General features: G+C 34.3%; 1 protein-coding gene across 5 annotated transcripts in view; it reads right to left on the reverse strand.

The window, feature by feature from the left end:
• Window positions 1–17,047, reverse strand: part of TRIQK (triple QxxK/R motif containing) — a 100,365-nt gene extending 83,318 nt beyond the window's left edge. Inside the window, exons 1-3 of one of the 5 annotated variants that reach the window (XM_060116365.1) lie at window positions 16,947–17,047; window positions 2,228–2,273; window positions 8–167 (exon numbers count right to left, since the gene is read on the reverse strand). The gene's annotated coding sequence lies outside the window, so the exon portion shown is untranslated. Of the gene's footprint in view, window positions 1–7; window positions 168–2,227; window positions 2,274–15,780; window positions 15,890–16,741; window positions 16,799–16,944 lie in introns of those variants that run through there. The other 4 variants (XM_060116364.1, XM_060116369.1, XM_060116366.1 and 1 more) reach the window with 4 other exon arrangements.
• Window positions 17,048–22,069: the final 5,022 nt, after the last annotated feature.

Below are 22,069 nucleotides of genomic sequence, written 5' to 3' on the forward strand. Positions count from 1 at the left end.
AACACACCTTGTGTTGTGTCCTTGAGGCTGCCAAGTCTTAACTCTGGAGAGATGTCAAGGGGTAAGATGTTTCCAAAGGCAAGATCTTTATTGAGGAAGCTGTGCTCGCATTCCTGGCAAATTCAACTCCACATACCAATAATAATACTCTTGGTTGCTTTTTCTTACTGGAATTCAAAACAGAGTATATGGAAATATTAAATGGATGATGTCCAGTTCCTTAACATCCACAAAATAAAATCACTGTGGTAGCATTTTCCAAGTTGTGGTTTGTGGTTTGCTAACTCTGTTATATGCTCATTCAAATTAAGTTTCTATGGCCAGGTATACTTGAAAAACATTGCATACTATTTCCCCTTTACACAAGGTACACTTTTATAAAAAAGCTCTGAGAAGCCCTGTAATAGGAAAGCCTATTTAAATTTACTTGACCCAATGTGTCCAAATTTATTTAAGTAAAGACCCCCTTCCACTGTAATAAACAGTAACATTATTTCTGCAGATCACACTTGAAGAATGATTCATTGTACCGTGATTAAGTAGTAAGAGATGTTTCCACTATATTTTAGACTTAAATATGAATGTAGAGACTAATTTGAATTTATTTTCTGTTATTGCAATTTGTAGAGTTGACCTATAAATATATTTATTCAACCATAATTGTTAAGTACATGTTACTTTCTAAACCAAATGCCAATTAAAAAGCAACAAGGAAAATATTCAAATAATGTATGGTTTATTCATTTTTGTTCAATGAATATTTATTAAATACTTATTATGTGCCAGGCACTGAACTTATCTCTAGCTTTATGCCACAATTGCTCTCACATAGATAAGAGTATCAAATTTAAGTGGTTCTAAACTGCTGTCTAACAATAATAATCAACACAAAATTTAACTCAAAGTATTTGAGAATACAAGTTTTACTAATTGTAATTATATCTTTAAAAATAGCTTGCAGAGGTGGCCAAGATGGTGGAGTAGGAAGACCATGAACTCACCTGGAGTTCAACGGACACACCAAAGTTACAACTACTTACAGAGCAATTCTCCGTTAGAACAACATGAAGACTAGCATATAGGATTTTTCACAACTAAACATATAAAGAAGGGACCACAAGAAGGTGAATAGGAGAGGCAGAGATGTGGTATAGTCAGAGCACACTGCCTCAGGTTGTCAAACCATAAATGAAAAGAATATCAAAATCTTAGAGTTCCTCCCCAAGGAATAAGAGGCCTGAGCCCCACACTAAGCTCCCCAGCCTAGGGGTCCTGCACCAGGAAGACAAATCCTCAGAATGTCTGGCTTTGAAAACCAGCAGGTCCTATGTTTGGGAGAGCCAGACAGCTATAGGAAACAAATTCTCTGCTCTCAAAGGGCATGTACAAAACTTCACATGTTCTGAATCCCATCACAGAAGCAGTAGTCTGAGAGGAACCTGGGTCAGACCCACTTGCTGATCTTGGAGAGCCTCCCAGAGAGGCAGGAGGTAACTGGGACTCCCCATGGGGATGGAGAAGTTGGCAACAACCATTTCTGGGAGCTCATTCTACAGCAATACCACCAGCATTGTCAATCCCCATTTTGGAATCCTCCCTCAAGCCATCAGTGGGATAGCAACAGACCCATGCCTCCCTGGACTGTGTGGACAGCTGCCCAGAGACTTGACCATGCTCTCTAGCAGGCCAGTGCCAGCTCAGTGCCCACCTGGACCAGGCAAACAGCCATGCTAGGACTCAGCCCCACACACCAGCAGGCGAGCAGCAGTCCTATTTCCCCCAGGCTGTACAACCAACTGCATGAGGGGCTCATTCCATCCCCTAGCAGGCCTGCAGCTACCACACAACATGTGGCTTCACAGCCAACCGGGTTGGGGCCAGCCTCACCTACCAGCACGACCATGGTAGTCAGCCCTGCCACAACAGAGGGCACATGCAGCCCATGTATGGGACACCCCTAAGACATATAGTTCTGGTGACCAGAAGGGAACATGATGCTGGGCTACATAGGATATCTCTTACATAAGGCCACTTCTCGGAGAAGAAGAAACATAATTGACTGATTTAACATGTAGAAATAAACACAGAGAACTGGGAAAAATGAGGCAACAGAGAAATATGTCCCAAATGAAGGAACAAGTCAAATCTCAGAAAAAGACCTAAACAAGGGGGAAATAAGTAATCTACCCAATAAAGAGTTCAAGATAATGATTATAAAGATGCTCACCAAATGCAGGAAAATGGATGAACACAGTGAGAAGTTCAACAAAGAGCTAGAAAATATAAAGAAGAAACAAAGAGAGCAAAGATTACAATAACTGCAATAAAAAAAATTACTAGAAGAAATCAATAGTAGATTAGATACAGAGGAACAGATCAGCAATCTGGAAGATGGACTACTGGAAATTACCCAAGCTGAACAGAAAAAAAAAAAAAAATTTTTTTAAATTAGGATAGTTTAACAGATCTCTTGGACAACATCAAGCAAACTGACATTCACATTATAGGAGTCACAGAATAAAGAGAAGAAAGAGCAGATAACCTATTTAAAGAAATAATAGCTGAAAAATCCCTAACTTGGGGAAGGAAGCAGACTTCCAAGTCCAGGAAGCACAGAGATTCCAAAACAAGATGAACACAAGAACGTTCATGCCAAGACACTTTGTAAATAAAATAGCAAAAATTAATGATAACAGAGGATATTAAAAGCAGCAAGTTAAAAGCAGCAAGTTATGTATAAGGGAACTCCCATAAGGCTATCAGCTGACTTTTAGCAGAAACTCTAAAGGCAAGAAGGTACTGGCACAATATATTTAAAATGATGAAAGGGAAAAACCTACAAACAAAAATACTCTACCTGGCATGGCTTTCATTTGGATTTCATAGAGAGATAAAAAGTTTTACAGACAAGCAAAAGCTAAAAGACTTCAGCACTAGCAAACCAGGTCTAAAAGATATATTAAAGGGACTCCTTTAATCAGAAAAGAAAAGGCCACAACTAGAAATATGAAACTTATGAAAGGAAAAAAATCTCACTGATAAAGGCAAACATACAGTAAATCAACCACTTATAAAGTAGGAAGGTTAAAAGACAATAGTAGTAAAATCATCTATATCCACAATAAATAGTTAAGGGACACAAAAACAAAAATATAATATCAAAAACATTAAATGTGGTGGTGGGGGAGTAAAAATATAAGGAGGGTAGAATGCCTTCAAACTTAAGAGATCATCAACTTAAAATAATCACACACATACACACACATACACAATACATATGTGTATATATATATATATATATATATATGTATATAGGTTGTTATATATGAACCACAGGGTGACCACAAATCAAAAACCTAAAATAGATACAGACACAAAAAAAGAGAAAGGAATCTAAACATAACACTAAGATAGCCATCAAATCAACAGGGAAGCAAAAGAAGAAAGGAGAAAAAAAAAACTATAGAAACAACCCAAAAACAATTAACAAAATGACAATAAGTACATGCATATCAAGAATTACTTTAAATTTAAATGGACTTAATGCTCCAATCAAAAGACACAGAGTGGCTGAATGGATTAAAAAATTAAGATTCATACATATGCTTTCTACGAGAGTCATTACAGTTCTAAAGACACACAAAGACTGAAAGTAAGGAAATGAAAAAAAGTACTCTATGAAAATTGAAACAAAAAAGACTGAGGTAGCACTGACAGATAAAATATATTTTAAAACAAAAACTATAAAAAGAAACAAAGTATGATATGACATAATGATAATGGGATCAACCCAACAAGAAGATATAACAATTGTAAATATAAATGCACCAAATATGGGAGCACCTAAATAAATAAAGCAAATATTAACCACTATGAACGGTGAAACAGTAATACAGTAGTAGAAGACTTTAACACCCCACTTATATCAAAGGACAGATCATTCAGACAGAAAATTAGTAAAAAAAACACTGGCCTTAAATGACACATTAGAGCAGATGAAATTAATAGATACATATAAAATATTCCATCCCCAAAGAGCAGAATACACATTTTTTTTCAAGTGCACTTGGGTCATTCTCCATAATAGATCACATCCTAGGCCATAAAATAAGTCTTCATAAATTTAAGAAGATTAAAATCATACCAAGCATCTTTTTTCCATCAAAACGCTATGAGACTAGAAATAAATTACAAGAAAAAAAAATACTACAGAAAACACAAACATGGTGGAAGCTAAACAATACGCTACTTAAAAGACCAATCAGTAATAGAGGAAATCAAATGAAGTAAAAAAAATACTTGAAGACAAACGAAAATGGAAACATAGCAATCCAAAATCTGTGGGATGCAGAAAAAGTAGTTCTAAGATGGAAGTTGACAGTGATGCAAGCCTACCTCAGAAAACAAAAAAAAAATCTGAAAGAAACCATCTGGTCTTGCACCTAAAGTGACAGAAAATAAAGAACTAACAAAATCCAAAGTTAGTAGAAGGAAAGAAATAACAAAGATCAGAGCAGACATAAATAAAACAGAGACTTAAAAAAAAAAAGAGGGAGATAGAGAAAAGCTCAATAAAACTAAGAGTTGATTTTTTGAAAAGATAAATGAAATGGATGAACCATTAGATAGACTCATCAAGGAAAACAGAGAGGGCCCAAATAAATAAAATGAAAAAGGAGATGTTACAACTGACACCACAGAAATACAAAGGCTCATAAGAGATTACTACAACCAATTATGTGCCAACCTAGAAGAAATGAATAAATTTCTAGAAATGTACAATCTCCCAAGACTTGATCAGGAAGAATTTAGAAAATATTGGGTTGGCCAAAAAGTTCATTTGGGTTTTTCTGTAAGACGTATGGGAAAACATACATCTTTTTCTGCAAGATGTAATGGAAAAACCCGAATGAACTTTTTGGCCAACCGAATATGAAGAGCCCAATTACAAGTAATGAAATTTAGTCATTAATAAATAAATTAATATTAATTTACTCAATCATTAATTAACAAATTCAATCAGTAATAAAAAAAATATTCTTAACAAAGTCCAGGCCCAGATGGCTTCATAGATGAATTCTACCAAATATTTAAAGAGTTAACATCGATCCTTCTCAAACTATTTGGAAAATTGAAGAGGAAGGAACACTTCCAAACTCATCTTACATGGCTAACATCACCCTGAATACCAAAACCAGAAAAAGAGACCACAAAAAATGAAAATTACAGGCCAACACCACTGATAAACATATATGCAAAAATCCTCAACAAAATTTTAACAAATCAAAAAATACATTAAAAGAATCATACACCATGATCAAGTGGGATTTATCGCAGTGACACAAGATGATTCAATACTCACAAATCAATCAGTGTGATACATTATCAAATTTAAAAAAAAAGATCATCTCAATAGATGTAGAAAAAGCTTTTGACAAAATTCAACATCTGTTTGTGATAAAAACTCTCAACAAAATGGGTATAGAGGGAATGTACCTCAACATAATAAAGGCTATGTATAACAAACATATAGCCAATATTATACTCAATGGTGAAAAGCTGAAAGCACTTACTCTGAGACCAGGAACAAGATAAAGATGCCCACTCTTGCCACTTTTATTCAACCTAGTATCAGAAGTCATAGCCACAGCAATGAGACAAGAAAAAGAAATAAAAGAAATCCAAATTGGACAGGAGGAAGTAAAACTGTCCCTGTTTACAGATGACATGAATATATATATAAAAATATATATATACATATATATAAAATATGTATATACTATATAATTTATATACATATATAAATACATAGAAAATCCTAAAGACACCACCACAAAACTATTAGAACTCACCAATGAATTCAATAAAGTTAATATACAAAAACTGCTGCATAGCTATACACTAACAATGAACTATCAAAAAGAGAAATTAAGAAAACAATCCCATTTATAATTGCATTTAAAAGAATAAAATACCTAGAAATAAATCTAACCAAGGTGGTAAAAGTCCTGTACTCAGAAAACTATAAGACATTGATGAAAGAAATTGAAGCCACACAAACAATTGAAAAAAATATACTGTGCTCATGGATTGAAATAATTAATATTGTTGAAATGACCATACTACTCAAGGCAATCAACAGAGTCAATGCAATTCCTATCAAATCCCAAAGGATTCTTTACCAAATGAGAACAAGCAATTCTAAAGTTTGTATGGAAACACAAAAAGACCCAGAATAGTCAAAGCAATCTTGAGAAAGAAGAACAAACCTGGAGATATCACCTTCCCTAATTTCAAACTATACTACAAAGCTACAGTAATCAAAACAGTATGATACTGGCACAAAAAAAGACACACAGATCAATGGAACAGAACAGAGTCCAGAAAGAAATGCACACTTATACAATCAATAAATCTATGACAAAAGAGGTAAAAGAGGTAAGAATATGTAATGGAGAAAAGACAGCCTCTTCAATAAATGGTGTTGGGGAAACTGGATAGCTACATGCAAAAGAATCAAGAGGGTATTATGCTAAGTTAAATAAATCAGGTGTAGAAAAAGACCAGTACTGCATGATCTCACTTACATGTAGAATCTAAGAAAACAAACAAAACAAAATGAAAAGAGACTCATAGATGCAAAGAACAAATGGGTGGTTACTAGAAGGGAGAGAGGTGGGGAGGTGGGTGAAATAGGTGAAGGGTATTAAGAGATACAAACTCCAGTTATACAATAAATAATTTACAGCATAAGGAATACAGTCAATAATATTTTTGTATGGGGACAGATGGTTACTAGACTTATTGTGGTGATCATTTCATAATGTATGCAAATGTCAAATCACTATACAGTACACCTGAAACTAATATAATATTGTAGGCCAACTGTATTTCAATAAAAAAATAGCTTGCAATTTTTAGACTATTTGAAAATAATGAGGATAATTCAGGTCAAGAGTCACAATATGAAAGCATAGTCTTTTAAAAAAATGATGCTGCAAAAGAATAAAGTTGAACTCCTACTTTATACCATACACAAAAATTAACTCAAACCAAGTCATAGACCTAAATGCAAAGGCTGAAATTATAAAATGCTTGGAAGAAAACACAGAAGTAAAACTTCATGACCTTGTGTTAGGCAATAGTTTCTTAGAAACAACATGAAAAGCACAAGCAACAAAATAAAAGATAGGTAAATTGGACTTCATCAGAATAATACAACTTTTGTATTCCAAAAGACATGATCAAGAAAATGAAAAGACAACCCACAGAATGGAAGAAAATATTTGCAAATTGTATAACTGATAAGGGTCATATACAGAGAATATATGAAGAACGCTTACAACAGTAAAAACACAAATAACAATTTTAAAATGTGCAAGGGATTTGAATAGATATTTCCTCAAAGAATAAATACAAATTGCCAATAAGCACATGAAAAGATACCCAGTATCATCAGTTATTAGGGAAATTCAAATCAAAATCACAATTCAAATCATACCCACTAGGATGGCTATACCAAAAGACAGATAATAAGAAGTGTTGCTGTGGATGTGGAGAAACTAGAACCTTCATACATTGTTTGTGGGAAAGCAAAATGGTGCAGCCATTTTGGAAAACAGTTTGGTTGTTCCTCAAAAAACTAAACAGAATGGCCATGTGACCCAGTAATTCCACTCCCAGGTATATATGTGAGAGAAATGAAAGTGTATGTTCGCATTAAAATGTGTACACAAATGTAAATAGCAGCATTATCCTTATAGCCAGAAAGTGAAAACAATCCATGATAAATAGATAAACAAAATGTGGTATAAGCATACAATTGAATATTATTTCAACATAAAAAGTAATGAAATATTGATACATGGTACAACATGGATGAACTTTGAAAACATTATGATAAGTGAAAGAAGCCATTCACAAAAGTCCAATTAATGCATCATTCCTATTGTTCTCCTTATATTAAATGTTCAGAATGAGAAAATCTATAGAGACAGAAAAAGTTTGATTAACAGTGAAGGTGAGAGCTGAACAGATGGGGAGTGACTGATAGTGGGTACTTTCTGAGGTGATGAAAATATTCTAAAATTAGATAGTAGTGATTGCACACCTCTGTGGATATGCTAAAACCCACTGAATTGTACACTTTAAAATGATAAATTTTATGATTGTGAATCATATCTCAATGAAGCTGTTATTAAAATAAAAGAATCACAATAATATAGATCTGTAGTCCTTATCTAAAATGTTTGAGGGACTTCCCTGGTGATCCAGTGGTTAAGACTTCGCCTTCCAATGCAGGGGGTGCGGGTTCGATCCCTGGTCAGGGAGCTAAGATTCCACATGCCTCGCAGCCAAAAAACCAAAACGTAAAACAGAAGCAATATTGTAACAAATTCAATAAAGACTTTAAGAATTGTCCAGATTTTTTAAAGAATTTTTAAAGTCTTTTTAAAAGACTTTAAAATGTTTTCTTAATTAAAAAAAAATTTTTAATTCTAAAAAATAAATAAATAATAAAATAAAAATAAAATAAAATGGGAGAGATGTGTTTTGGAAACTATAGAAAGGTAATATGTCCCATATCTACCATAATTACATGACACTCTTAGAGGAGTATAGGGGCAGCACATCAATACTTCACAGCAAAATCTTATCAATGTTGACACTGACTAGAAAAATAAATACTATATAAGTAGTACCTTGCCATTTCAAAGATGGTTTGCCTGAAATGAGTTTGTGAAAACTTGGAAAAAAATAATTTTTCAAAACTTTTGTGTTTTGAAAATGTGAATAATGGGTATTGAAGCCTTATAATGATGATGATTAATATTAGTAATAATATCAGCAGTTTCCATTTACTTTGTTAAGCATGTCACGTGCATTATCAGAAATTCTCATAATATTCCTGTGGGATAAGTACAATTAACCCCAACTGGGAAAACTTGGTTTTCTAATGATTAGGTGACTTTTCCAAGCATGCAGTTAACAAGGTAAGGGTAGAGATTTGAAATCAAATCTGTCTAATCACAGAGCACACTCACTTTCCTCTACAAGGAAGAGTGTGTTCAGATCATTTATCTGAGATATAGACTTTACATCTGTAAAATAGAGAAAAGAAATTGGGGGATTGTTTATATATCCCCCTCAGAGGAAAAACTGTTATAAATATAACATAAATGGGTATATCCCAAGGCAACTTTTGCTTCATGAAGGTATAAGTCATAACATTAAAGAATTTTAGGGAGTGCTGTACTTGAAAATTTTAAGAACCATTATTCTAAATACTAATCTGATCATGTTGCTCTACAGTTCAAAAATCTGAAATGGATCCTCATTGCCCACAAGATGAGAATTGCTTTCCATGACATATAAGAGCCTTCTTGGCCTGGGCTAGCAGGTCTTATTGCCTCAACTGCAGCCACTTTTTTTTTTTTTCCAAATTCTGTTCCAGCTACTGAATTTCTTACATTTCCCAATCACATGACCCTACTGACAGCTTACTGGCTTTACAAATCTTGTTCTCCATGTTACCTTAGCCCCAGCCTCAACCACCTTGAATTTACAAATATCCTTCAAAACCTTGTTTCAATGTCACTTCGTCTGAAATAATTCACCTATACTTGCTGAACAAATATTTGATTATTAAATGATTGACATACAACCTTCTTATTAAATGTAGTACATGCTTATCTATCTCTATAAGCACATGGACATTTTGGCATACAATAGTAAAGTATTCATTTTTTCTTCTTACAGTATTGCAGTATTAACTGATTTTTGTCTTTGGAAGTGATATTCTAAAATCTTTACATGAATTTTGTTTCTAAAGCACAGAGATGAAAAAGAGAAAATTTGGATTATTAAATATAAAGAATAATAGATTCTTGGTTTTAACCCAAGTCCATATAAGACCAAAGAGTTGCTAGGGTAAGTAGAACATTGAAGGGCAATAACTGAGTAAATCTGGGTACCGTGAATTGAAAAGAAAGTTTCAGTCTTACACACTAAAGTCCATATATGTAGTTTAGGTTAGGAGTTGCAAAGTTTTTCTGTAAAGGGCCAGATCATAAATATTTTAGGCTCTGCAGGTCAAGAGACAAAATTAAGTTATAACTCAATTTTGTCACTGATTTGTAGTGCTCTGAGAAGCAATGCAAAGCTATGAGAGCACCACATTTACATCTCTGTTGCAATTACTCAACACTGCTGTTATAAAACAAAAGCAGCTATAGACAATATGTAAACAAATGAGTGTAGCTGTGTTCCAATAAAACTTTAATTATAAACAATAAAGTTGGAATTTCATATAATTTTCACATTGCAAAATATCATTGTTTTGATCTTTTTCAACCATTTATAAACATAAAAACTATTCTTGGTTCATGGGTCCTACAAAAACAAGCCAGATGTGGGTGGGCTCCAGGTCATAGTTTGCTGAGCTATGGTTTATTTTTTAATCTATTCATACTCTTGAATTACCAGGTTTCATCTCTGGCATAAAAAAATCAGAAAATCACAATGTTTTATTTAAATCTACATTGCTGTTGCTGAATTAATTTTTACATTATATATCTTCTCATGCAGTTTTTTTGTTAATTTGAATTTTTAACTAGACTTAATGTAATTATTAAAGCCACCTCTATATTCTAGGGCTCTGAGATATATCATGTTTTGTTTATTAATATACCATCGCTTTTGTATTTATATTGTATCAGCTTCTTATAAATTATTGTCCTTTTTCCCCCCAAAGCAAAAGTATGTAGTTTAGAGTTCTTTATATACTTAAGAGTGGTTTTCTGTTGCTGTGTGTGAACAAGACAGATTGCATGGAATTTTGTTTTAAACTCTAAAAATGTTGCTCTGTTGTCATTTGGTATTTAATACTACAGAAAAGAAGTCTGAGACCAGCTTAATTTTTGTTTCCTGATAATAATATGCTGTTTTTTCTCTCTCTTTCTATACATATGCAAAATTTTTTTCCTTTATCATTATAATTTGAAAAAAATCTTGATATTGTGTCTCTGAGTTGTTACATCTCATATAAGAAATATCCTTTCTGCATACATTGGTCATTTTTTAATTCATAAAACTTTTATTTCCTGTTATCCCTTTGTTTATTATTTTTTTTCAAGTGTTCTGTTCTCTTGTTTAGGAACAAGTATCTATTTTCTAGCCTCTCCTTCAGAAATTCCAAATGTTCATACAATGGACTTCATCTTTCTCTCTTTTCATGCATTCAGTATTTCAGCTAGGACATTTTTTCAAGTCTATTCTCCACACATTAGATTTTCTACCATAACATCAGTTCTGCTCTTTACTGCCTCAAATATGAACTTTTAATATGTTATTGTGATAGGCAGAAATGTCCCTCCTCAAAGATGTCCAAGTCCTAATTCTTAGAACTTGTGAATATGTTACCTTACACTGCAAAAGGAACTTTGCAGATGTGATTAAATGAAGAATCTCCTGGATTATCCAGCTGAGTCTTTAAATGTTGTTAAGTTTTCCTAGTTGTGGTCATAATGTATTTGACTACAGAAGAATAGTCAGAGAGATGCAAAGTTGCTGGCTTCGAAGACGGAGGAAGGGATCCATAAACCAAAGAATGTGGGCAGCCTCCAGAAGCTGGAAAAGGCAAGGAAACAGTCTCTCCCAGAGCCCCCAGAAAGGAATGCATCCCTGCCAATACCTTGATTTCAGCCCAGTAAAACCTATATCAGACTTTGAAATACAGAAAGTATACAGCATGAATATAAAACTAATACAGTCCTCACATTTTTCAGTTTCTTTGTCCTCTTTTTGTTTTATCTTATTCTCTTCCTAGTGTCACTTAATCGTTGCTCTTTTTATATGCAGTTCTCCTATCCATAGAGGTTATGCATTCTTGCATGTGTTAGATATCAAAAAATTCCCTCAAATATTCTTCCTTAGCTTAAAATTCTTCTCAGATTTTCACAGGTATGTCTATGAATATTCTGCCAATTTCCTTTTCCCTGGTTTTGTGGGATTTTTTTGTTCCACTTTATTCATTTCAACTGCTGAATTTATCAAGAAAAGTCCTGGCATTGAAAGAGCCTGTATAGATCATTTCTACATAGCCTAGTGTTTTCCAAGTGTGTGCATGTGTGGAGGGTGAGGGGGACGTTGAGGGAAGGAGAAGAGACAGAGAATAGACCTCTATGAACAGACAAAATGAAATCAGGAACTGGGATATTCTTAAAATTATACCTAAAAAATATCTAATACACTCCTGCCCAGAAAGATTCAGTGCTATAAACTGCTATAAGTGAATCACTGTGAATAATGAGGATTTTCATAATACTCAAGCATATTCTTCAGAAAAAAAAAACTGGTAGAAAACAATAAATCTTCAACTCTTTCTATTCACAAATAAGGAACTTGATGCCTGGAGACATTATAAAACCCAACAAATGATGTATCTACTGCTGGAGCCAGGTCTAAAACTTTCAGTCCAGTGCACTTTCTAGCTGGTGTAGGTTATAAACTGTAATCTACAATTAGGATATTGTCACAGGTATCCATATAATTTCTTATTCTATATCTTGCAATATTTGAATATTTTAAAATTCAAAGTATGTAAAAAATGCTTTTTGTATTAAACTATCTTCCCTTTGTCTTCCCCAAAATTTTAAGTTGATCAATCTAATTGGTCTGCTGTTTTTTCACTTTGTCCTACATAATACTACTATAGAAGAACTAAGCTACTTTATTCCTGCTTCATTCTCCATGTTCAATGGCTTGAAAACCATGAAATTGAAAAGATCCTCTCATTTACAGAACTGTCTCCACCTTCTGATTCAACACAACAGTTTGTTAAACCACTGAGTACAGAGTATTTATCTTTCTATTGTTGTTAACATTTCAAAACTAAAAAGTAAGCTAAGAAGTCATCTTTTCTTTTTGATGAAAATATATACCTACTCACTCTATTGTTACAAAGATACTTAACATTTGTACCATATAAGAAAGAATTAAATGTACATAATAGGGGTGAAAAAAATTTAGCTCTAGGAGTCTATGATTCTTATATGTTCAGTAAGGATATATTCAGTGTTAAGGATATTAAATATGATGAATTATGTATCGCTTTTTTCCATTAATGTAATTTTAGTTATTCTGAGAGAATACCAAAAAATAACTACATTCTAAGCAGTGTTTTTATTAAGACCTTCACATTTAGAGTCAAATCTATTGATATCAAAAGCATGGTAGATACTCAATAGATGAATGGATAAAGAAGATGTGGTGTGTATATATACCATGGAATATTACTCAGCCATGAAAAGAATGAAATCTTTCCATTTGTGACAACATGAATGGGCCTAGAGGGTATTATTCTTAGTGAAATAAGTCAGACAGAGAAAGACAAATACTGTATATTATCACTTACATGTGGAGTCAAAAAATAAAACAAACAAATGAATATAATGAAACAGAAACAGATTCACAGAGAACAAACTAGTGGTTACCAGTGGGGAGGTTGGATGAGGTAGGGGCATGATAGGTATAGAGGACTAAGTGGCATAAACTACTATGTATAAAATAAATATGCCACAAGGATATATTGTACAGCACAGGAAATATAGCTAATATTTTATAATAACATTAAATGGAGTATAATGTATAAAAATTTTGAATCACTCTGTTGTAAACCTAAAACTAATACAATATTGTAAATCAACTACACTTCAATTAAAAAAAATAAAAAGAAGAAAATAAAAAACATGGTACATATGAACAAAGACTAAGGGGAAATTTGGCTTAGTTTCATGTTTCTATATGGAGGAACTTCCACTGGAATAGTCTGGAGATGATTTTGGCATTGGAGTAGGGGAAGGAAAGCTTTCATTGAGCTGGTGGACCTCTACATTATACAATATTCAGCATCCTTAAATGTCAGGGTCCTAAAAGCCAGTAGCTTTTAAAGATATCATAATAATTTAATAACACCTCCACATATTTCAAATGGCCCAGAGGTACCATCCAGGATGAAAAACCAGAGCACTAGATTAACAGTTCTGGCCTCAGATCCCACTCTGTATTCACAGCTTCCCAACAGGGGAGTTAAATGATCCGTAGCTGAAATCCTTTGGTCCATATTATCCCAATGGGTAGAGATAACCTGTTATAAACCTGTAAACACTAGGGGTTTATCTTCTTTTTCTTCCCTCTCTGCCCTGGATCATACAGACCAGCAATTCTGAGTAAGTGCATCTGTTCTTTAAACTGAAATTTTCTCTCATTGGACTAAAGCCTAGGTTCCGAGAAAGGGAGTGGAGCTAAAAAGGGGAAGGAAGTTCTAGTACTCATTTTTCGTCTCCCACTGAAAGCACTATGTCCAATCAGCTCTGTAGTAAGGAAGCAGACCTTGCCAACTCCACCTGTCTGTTTACAAATTCAAGAGAAGAGCTCTTATTTATTGAGGCCCTAAAACTTTAATTCCATTAGAATTCTTGCTGTAATCAGTTTGTCTTTATTCTAGTTTCTCCTCTAGAAATGAAGTGAGTTGAGTAAACAAAGGAATAAATATTAAACAGTTCGAATAAAATTATAAGTTCTAAAGAAACAATCAGTGCTCCTAAATACACTTATGTTTATTACAAAATCTATATATTTTTCCTTTTCATTGTTTTCTCTATCTAATGATAGTATCTACTACTGATGCCCACTTTTACTGATAAAGCTAGATAAAGGTATGTTAACAAACAAAATATCTCTCTTTCTAGCCTTCCATTTAATACAGAAATCAGGAAAAGAGCCAAAGTGAAGTCAAACACAATATTTTTTAGACACGGGAAATTATAATGTTATAAAAGATCATTCATTTATATTAAATAATTCTAGTAGCATACACTAAAAGTAATCAGCTTTTCTTTGTCCAAAATGGACTTTGATAGAAGAGAGAATTACAAAAATACAATTTAACATTTTCCCAAAATATTTGACAATAATTTCTCTTTTACTTGCTTAAATATAAGAATATTCTTTAAGAGGATGATCAAAGGGCATTTGGAATAAAATATAATTTACATGTTTTTGAAAGACAGCAACAGTTTATTGATCATTGGTAGCCCATGTTTGTTAAACACTAAAAACAGAAAAGAAAAGAAAAGAAAAGAAAAGAAAAGAAAAGAAAAGAAAAGAAAAGGAAAAGGATTCATTGAAGACCATGAACTAAGGTAAGCTACAGTGAGATGCATTGCGTAAGAAAGGAAAGAGACCCAATTCTGCTCCCAGCCAAGTAGTTTTGGATATAAATTACTCACTCTTTGGAGTGAGGTAAGGTGGGAGAGTAATTTCCTTAACCCTCAAGAAGTTGATCAAAAACAGATGTTCTTTATCCAAGGTCCACTTATGCTTGTAATTGTGTTTTTTTCTAAGGGGAGAGTCAATATCTTCCCTTGGCTTCTTACAATGGTATATGACACCAGAAAGGTCACTCATTGTTGAATTAGAAAGTACTCTTTACCAATTCTTTCAGGCTATGAATATACTTGAAAAAAATCTAGTGGGGTCAATGGAAAAAAAAATGTCATGCAAGACATTTCAGGTACTAACAAGAACTAATACAGAATCAACAACAGAGATCATAGAGACAAAAAGATAGATTAAAAATGTAATCAATAACAGTTTACATCCGTGTAGATCGTTACTTTAATAACACTTTCACAACCAATTATTCCTCCTTTTTAGAAATAAAGGGCACATAAGTATCTCCACTTTCCAGATGAGAAAACAGTTATGAGGGTTACTGACCAAGGGCAAATATTTCCAAACTCTGCTACATTCCTGACTTTTAGGCCAGTCTTCTTCCCAGTGGTAACAAGTAGTACAAGCTTCCTTCTTGGGGATTTATACAGTAAACCTAGCAGAAGGAAGTAAAAGCAGACTTTTAGCTCCTTGTGTTTTCTCTCTGGAAATGTCTGTTCTGCTGAATCATTTGGTGCCAGCTGATTGGGGCAAAGAAGAGATTTGAAATGGTTATCTATCATTACCACCTCATAGTTAATCATTAAATATGGGACAGTGAAGCAAAAGAGGGCTTTATAGGCTTAGTACCACCCTTCTCCATAAAAGGGTCTGAAAGGGAGATCATATATTAGGGCACGTCCAATAATGAATTGCCTCAACTTCCTGAGAAGCTCATTGAGCTCAAACAGCAGCACCGATTAAAAAGAATTCCAGGTGGAAGAAATCAGATCTTCTATCTCCCTTTTCCTAGTCATCCACATGGACACCATGTGGGTTCAGGGATTCACCAAACACCAGGAAAAGACCCAATCCCGCCCCACCATCCTGGCAATAAAGCCACCTCAGGCTGCCTGAAGCCCTTCTCTGCACATGTTTTGGTCTGCAGATACTTGTTCATTTTAGAAGGGGAGGCGAGAAAAAATGTTGAGAAGAGTAACATGAGAGAGGGAGGCCCGAGCGGGAACTATAGACGCAGAGATCAGGACAGTGAAATTAACGTACGCGAATTAACTGACAGCACAGGGGAGCCAGCCCCTACCCTAGTGGAAGGCCTTAGGAGGTGGGTGGGGCTACGGTTTCTAGGTCCCAGCAGCCAACGCCAGACACGCTGGCAGGGCGGGAACCGCGCGTTCCTTAGCAACCACGGCGGCCACGCCCACCCACCGCATGAATCCCGCGCCTGCCATCCCCACCCCCACCGCGATCTCCCTGCTCGCCGGGAAGGGTCCTTAAGTCATTACCGTACCTACTGGGTTTCCCGGGCTCTGGGTTCTTCCTCTTCCAGAGCCCCCCTCCGCCCAGCCCGCCCAAGTGCCGCTCCCAGGGGCGGATCGAACGTCTCCTAAACGCATTGGGGGCCCACTAAGGAGGTGCGCCTGCTTTCAGTCCCCGACCCCGAGCTTCCCAGGCAGGGCCTCCCCAATCCCCTCGCCCTCGCGGGACACACACACCTCAGCTCAGCCAACGCAAGGGCCAACAAACTATGTGTCCGGCTGGAAATGTTGCTGTCCACGGTCCTGTCACTCAGAGGAGGGGGCGGGACGAGGCTGCACACCCCTACTCCCAGAGGGCGGTACGGAAAAGAGGCGGGGCTCGACGGAAAGCGGCGGGAGTAGCCTAAACTTGCGCTCCGATTGGTCATTCTCTCTCCCGCCTCTGCGCGGATCCTGGAAGGAAATGCGCGGAACCTGTGGCATTTCCTTTTGACGCAATTCCCAAGCTCTGATACTTGTCTCACAAAGTAGCCGTGGAAACTGAAAATAAGGACTGCGACTTGTTTTTCAATATAAAGCACAGAAATACGTTATTTTGATTATTGAACTTTTCTCACGTAACACACATACACACACACACACATCCCCATCCACACTCTCTGGGGGGGCGTCCCTGGATGGAAGAATGAACTGTCTGAAAACAATGTTGTTGGCAGATTCAAGCTTTTAACAGATTAATCAGTTTAGGAAAGGTGATTCCTGAAATCTGACCAACAACTAAGATTTGGAGATGTGTCCAGGTACCCAGTCTTCACACCTACAAAATTGGAATGAAATATCGTTATTAGTTATTATTTGCAAAGCATCTGACAACTGAATGATTTATATCTTATATAAGCCTCAAAACACCCATTGCAAGATGTTATTATCCACAGCTTAAGAAGGAAGGAACTGAGGCTGTGAGTGACGTTTATTCAGTCGTTCAACACATGAAAAAGTGCCCACAGTCATTATTTTTATACTGTGGTAAATTGAACTCAAATTTCTTTAAAAAAAAAATATGTGACTTCCAATTTAATTTTTCTCTTGCTGAAATATAAGTCACTTTTCTCTAGGACAGCCCATCAAATCTTTAAAAACAAACGAACAAACAAAAGAAAACCTTGAGAAAGGAAATAGCATACAAAAGAACTGGACAAGTATAAACAGACTACCTGGAAGATTCTCTGAAATCTCCCAAGATATAAGGGCCAGAAATTGAGTCTAAAAATGTATTTTTATTTTCTGTCCTTCTAAATCCTTTGTCTCCAGTTCTTCTTCCAGAAATAAAGGTAGAGTTAAATGAGATTATCTAATACTCTTGACCATATTTGCATGTGTGCAGCTTTAAAATAATAAAATTCTTTTTCGTTCTATATTATACCAGTACCCAGAAGTGTTTGTCTTGTCAGATAAGGTAGTAAGAAAGAAAATAAAAACAAAGAAACAAAAACAATGCATCTGGATAAGTGCTTTGAGATTCAATTAAAATGGCCACTATACTATGATAAAATTGTTAGAATAAAAGAAACACATTCCAATTGCAAATGCTTTTATTCTCTTGTCCTGCTGAATTTCCAAATTCTTCTGAAAGTTTGCTAGCTATGAATACCTCTGTACAAAACATTTCTTCATTTGTATGACTCATGATCCCGATTGTTACTTTAATCTTTTAAAAATATTTGGTTTTACACTAAAAAGTGCTCTGATTGTATATTAATAAGTACATTATACAAATAAATACTGTAAGATTTAAATTAAAATGGTGAATTATTTATTTGAATCCTTTTTCAATTGCATATTCAAATAAGTACAGCAAATGTGTTTGAAAGTTCTCACATATATAAGAAATTATACATTTAAATAAATGTATTGTATGCATGTAAATGTGTAATCATTGAAATAAACACAGCTGTATACTCCCCATATGTATAACTCCAGATGTTTGAAACATATATTCAAATTTCTGGAACTCTACACCTTGGTATCTATTTAAACATCTCATAGAAAATAGTGTGTTACACATACACAGGAATAAATTTTCAAACTGTATCCACAGTGAGTAAATAAGGTTAGAACAGTGAGTACTGAGTCTCTGTCAATGAATTTCTTATCTTGAACACATCCTTATGAGATAGCTTTTCCTTGCAAATTGTCTGCAAGTAGTTTACTGATCTATAAGATGGGAACTAGTCAACTTACCTTCCATGAATATGGCTATTGCAAAGTAGTCTTGCAAGCATCTTTTAAAATAATTAAACTCCAAAAAATAATGTTTCAAATTAACTTTTAATACTTTACACTTTTGGTGTGGGAGAGTCTCATGTTATCCAGGTCTCAATTATTTATTTTTCAACTTATGCTTGTTCGCCAATACTGGGCACATGTATAATTTAAAATTCCCTCCTAGGCACAAATATATATTAGAAGAATTTATGAGGAATACACTAACCAAATATCAAATAAAATATATCTAAGGACATTGAACAAGAAATAAATGGCTTTACATAAAATTAAATGCCCAGATATATGGTATGAATATGCCTATTTCTTTATTATATAGTGGCAGATATGTCATTTAGCTAAATTTGTGGTAAGTTGAATTGTAAACTAGAATCTAATAATTATATGTGCCATCATCTTTCGTCTAGATAAAAGTGCATATAGATTGAAATTTGGGAGAATCATTTTGAATCAATTTGCAGAAATTATAATCCTGTCAAAATGTATGGAATTCATTGAATATATTAAAATAAGAAATATCATATCAAATTACTTAGTCTTGTTAAGCAGTCTTTTGCCTTAGATTTTAAAAGTTAAATTATCCAAATTTGCTTTCTCAGTAGCTGGAATCGGTTACTTACTAGGTCAAACACACATATTATTATTTCTGTGGGATTGTCCTAGAACAACATCAGGGAGGTGTTTAGGGTGAATTTTGTTTAAAAATTTAAACGAATGATTTTTCATGTAAAAACTCTGTGATCCTCTAAGTCTGTACTTGAAAGTCGTGGTTTTAATCTATTGTACTATATTTAAATCACTTAACAAAACCTGGAAAATGGGTATGTTTTCTTAAAGAAAGCCTTCCTAGGGCTTCCCTGGTGGCGCAGTGGTTGAGAGTCCGCCTGCCGATGCAGGGGACACGGGTTCATGCCCCGGTCCGGGAAGATCCCAAATGCCGCGGAGCGGCTGGGTTCGTGAGCCATGACCGCTGAGCCTGTGCGTCCGGAGTCTGTGCATCCGGAGCCTGTGCATCCGGAGCCTGTGCTCCGCAACGGGAGAGGCCACAACAGTGAGAGGCCCAAAAAGCCTTCCTTTTCAAAACTCAGAAAATTAATAAACTTTAAAAAACGTTTTATTGATTTCTATATTTGAAATTACAGTTATATAGCACATATATAGAATGAACTCCATGAAGATAACTGACATATTATTAAACATATATTTCAGTGTTTGTTTGCTTTTTGAATAATTGACTGCAATATTGTCTCTGAAATCTAGAAGAAAATTATCTCAAAAAATTCTTCAGATGATTAATAGTGAGAACATATAGAGAGAATTATTTTATGTACACAGAAAAAATATGGACCATATATTACAAATATTTTGAGGTTATAATTTCAAATGTAGAGTTGCCAGCTATTTCTTTAATCATCAAATGACATACATAAAAAGCATAACTTGTAGGGGGCTGAAAATGTTCACATTTACTTCTTTTTTTCTGCTTATTGAGCATTTAACCCAAAATGTCAATGACATATTTCACAAACATTTCTCACATCATGATACAGCTCATAAATAATTCCCTGATAGCATTTTCCCCTTCTTAGTGGTACACATAATATTGATAATATGCTCCCCTTGTGTATTACCTCCTCAGTTTCTCCAACTCAAATTCAAGTGTCCCCTTACCATGCTTTACTGGTTCCTTTGTTAATAGTCATTCATCACTTTTTAGTATAATTTATACATAATTTACTTATATATTATGTAAATTGTTTATTATCTTTCTTCACCTCAGAATGTAAGTTGCTTGAGAGTAGAGTTCTATTCTGTCAGTTTTATTAATTGACGTATCCCAGGTGCCTAACACCTAATAGGTACACAAGAAAAGTTTTAATTAAATTAATTGCTGTAATCGATTTGTTTTAATTCCTTATACTATTCTAACTCATGAATATGCCACAATTCCTGTATCTATTGTCCTGTGATAGTGCTTTAGGGCTGTTTCTAGGTTTGCTCTATAACAGGGTGCTTATAAATATTTTTATATGATTTTCCTGGTGTAGATTCGCAAGAGTTTCTCTTTGGTTTATAACCTGGAGTAAAATAACAGATTTCTAGAGCATGTGCACATTCTAGATGAAAATATAACACCAAAGTGTTTTTTCAAGGTGCTGTACTATTTTGCCCTCCTAACAGAAGTACTTCTGAGATTCAAATGTATTTCTTTTCAGAAAGCCAAATTTTGTCTTTATTAATTTTCTCTAATGTCTGTTTAATATTTCATTGATTTCTGCTCTTTGTTATTTCTTTTTTTCTATTTAATTTTCTTATTTGTCTATGTCTTTAAGGTGGAAACTAAAAAAAATTGATTTAAACTTTTATTCTTTAATAATATAAGCATTTAAAACTAGAAAAATACCTCTAAGAACTGCTTTATTAATATCTCATAAATTTTGGTATGTTGGGTTTTAACTAGAAGTCATTTGGAATTATTTTTAAATTTCTCTTTCTGTGAGTTTTTCTTTTATCACTGTTATTTGTTTAGAATTCTGTTGTTTAGTTTTCAAGTATTTGGGTGTCTTATAAATATCTTATTGTTACTGACTTTTCATTCCATTACAATTTGTTAGACAACATACTCCATAAGATTTCAAACTTTTGAAAATTATTGAGACTCATTTTATAGCTCAGCATATGGTTTATCTCAATGATTGCTCTCAGTGTACTAGAAAAGAATGTGTATTCTGCAACTGTTAGATGTAGTGTTCTACATTCTAGGATTAATAGTATGCATACTTAAATAATTGCTAAGATTCATCAATATTATATCCATTAATATTACATATTTAGGAGGGATCCCCCTATGCTCTTCTTTCATACTACCCTCAGTTTTCTCCCCAACTCCAGCATTCCAGAGCTGGAGTTCACGGTTTCACATTTCACACACAGTACTTCACACCTCCTTTTCATAAATGATACTTCACAAATGTATAAACCTTGTAAGAGTGTAATTCTATTTTTCACACTCCCACCCTATCTTTTGTATTATTGTTGTCATGTATGTTTCTTTTAAATGCATTGTAAAACCTCAA

The sequence above is a fragment of the Mesoplodon densirostris genome, chromosome 13 (assembly GCF_025265405.1).
Source record: "Mesoplodon densirostris isolate mMesDen1 chromosome 13, mMesDen1 primary haplotype, whole genome shotgun sequence".
Taxonomy (NCBI): domain Eukaryota; kingdom Metazoa; phylum Chordata; class Mammalia; order Artiodactyla; family Ziphiidae; genus Mesoplodon; species Mesoplodon densirostris.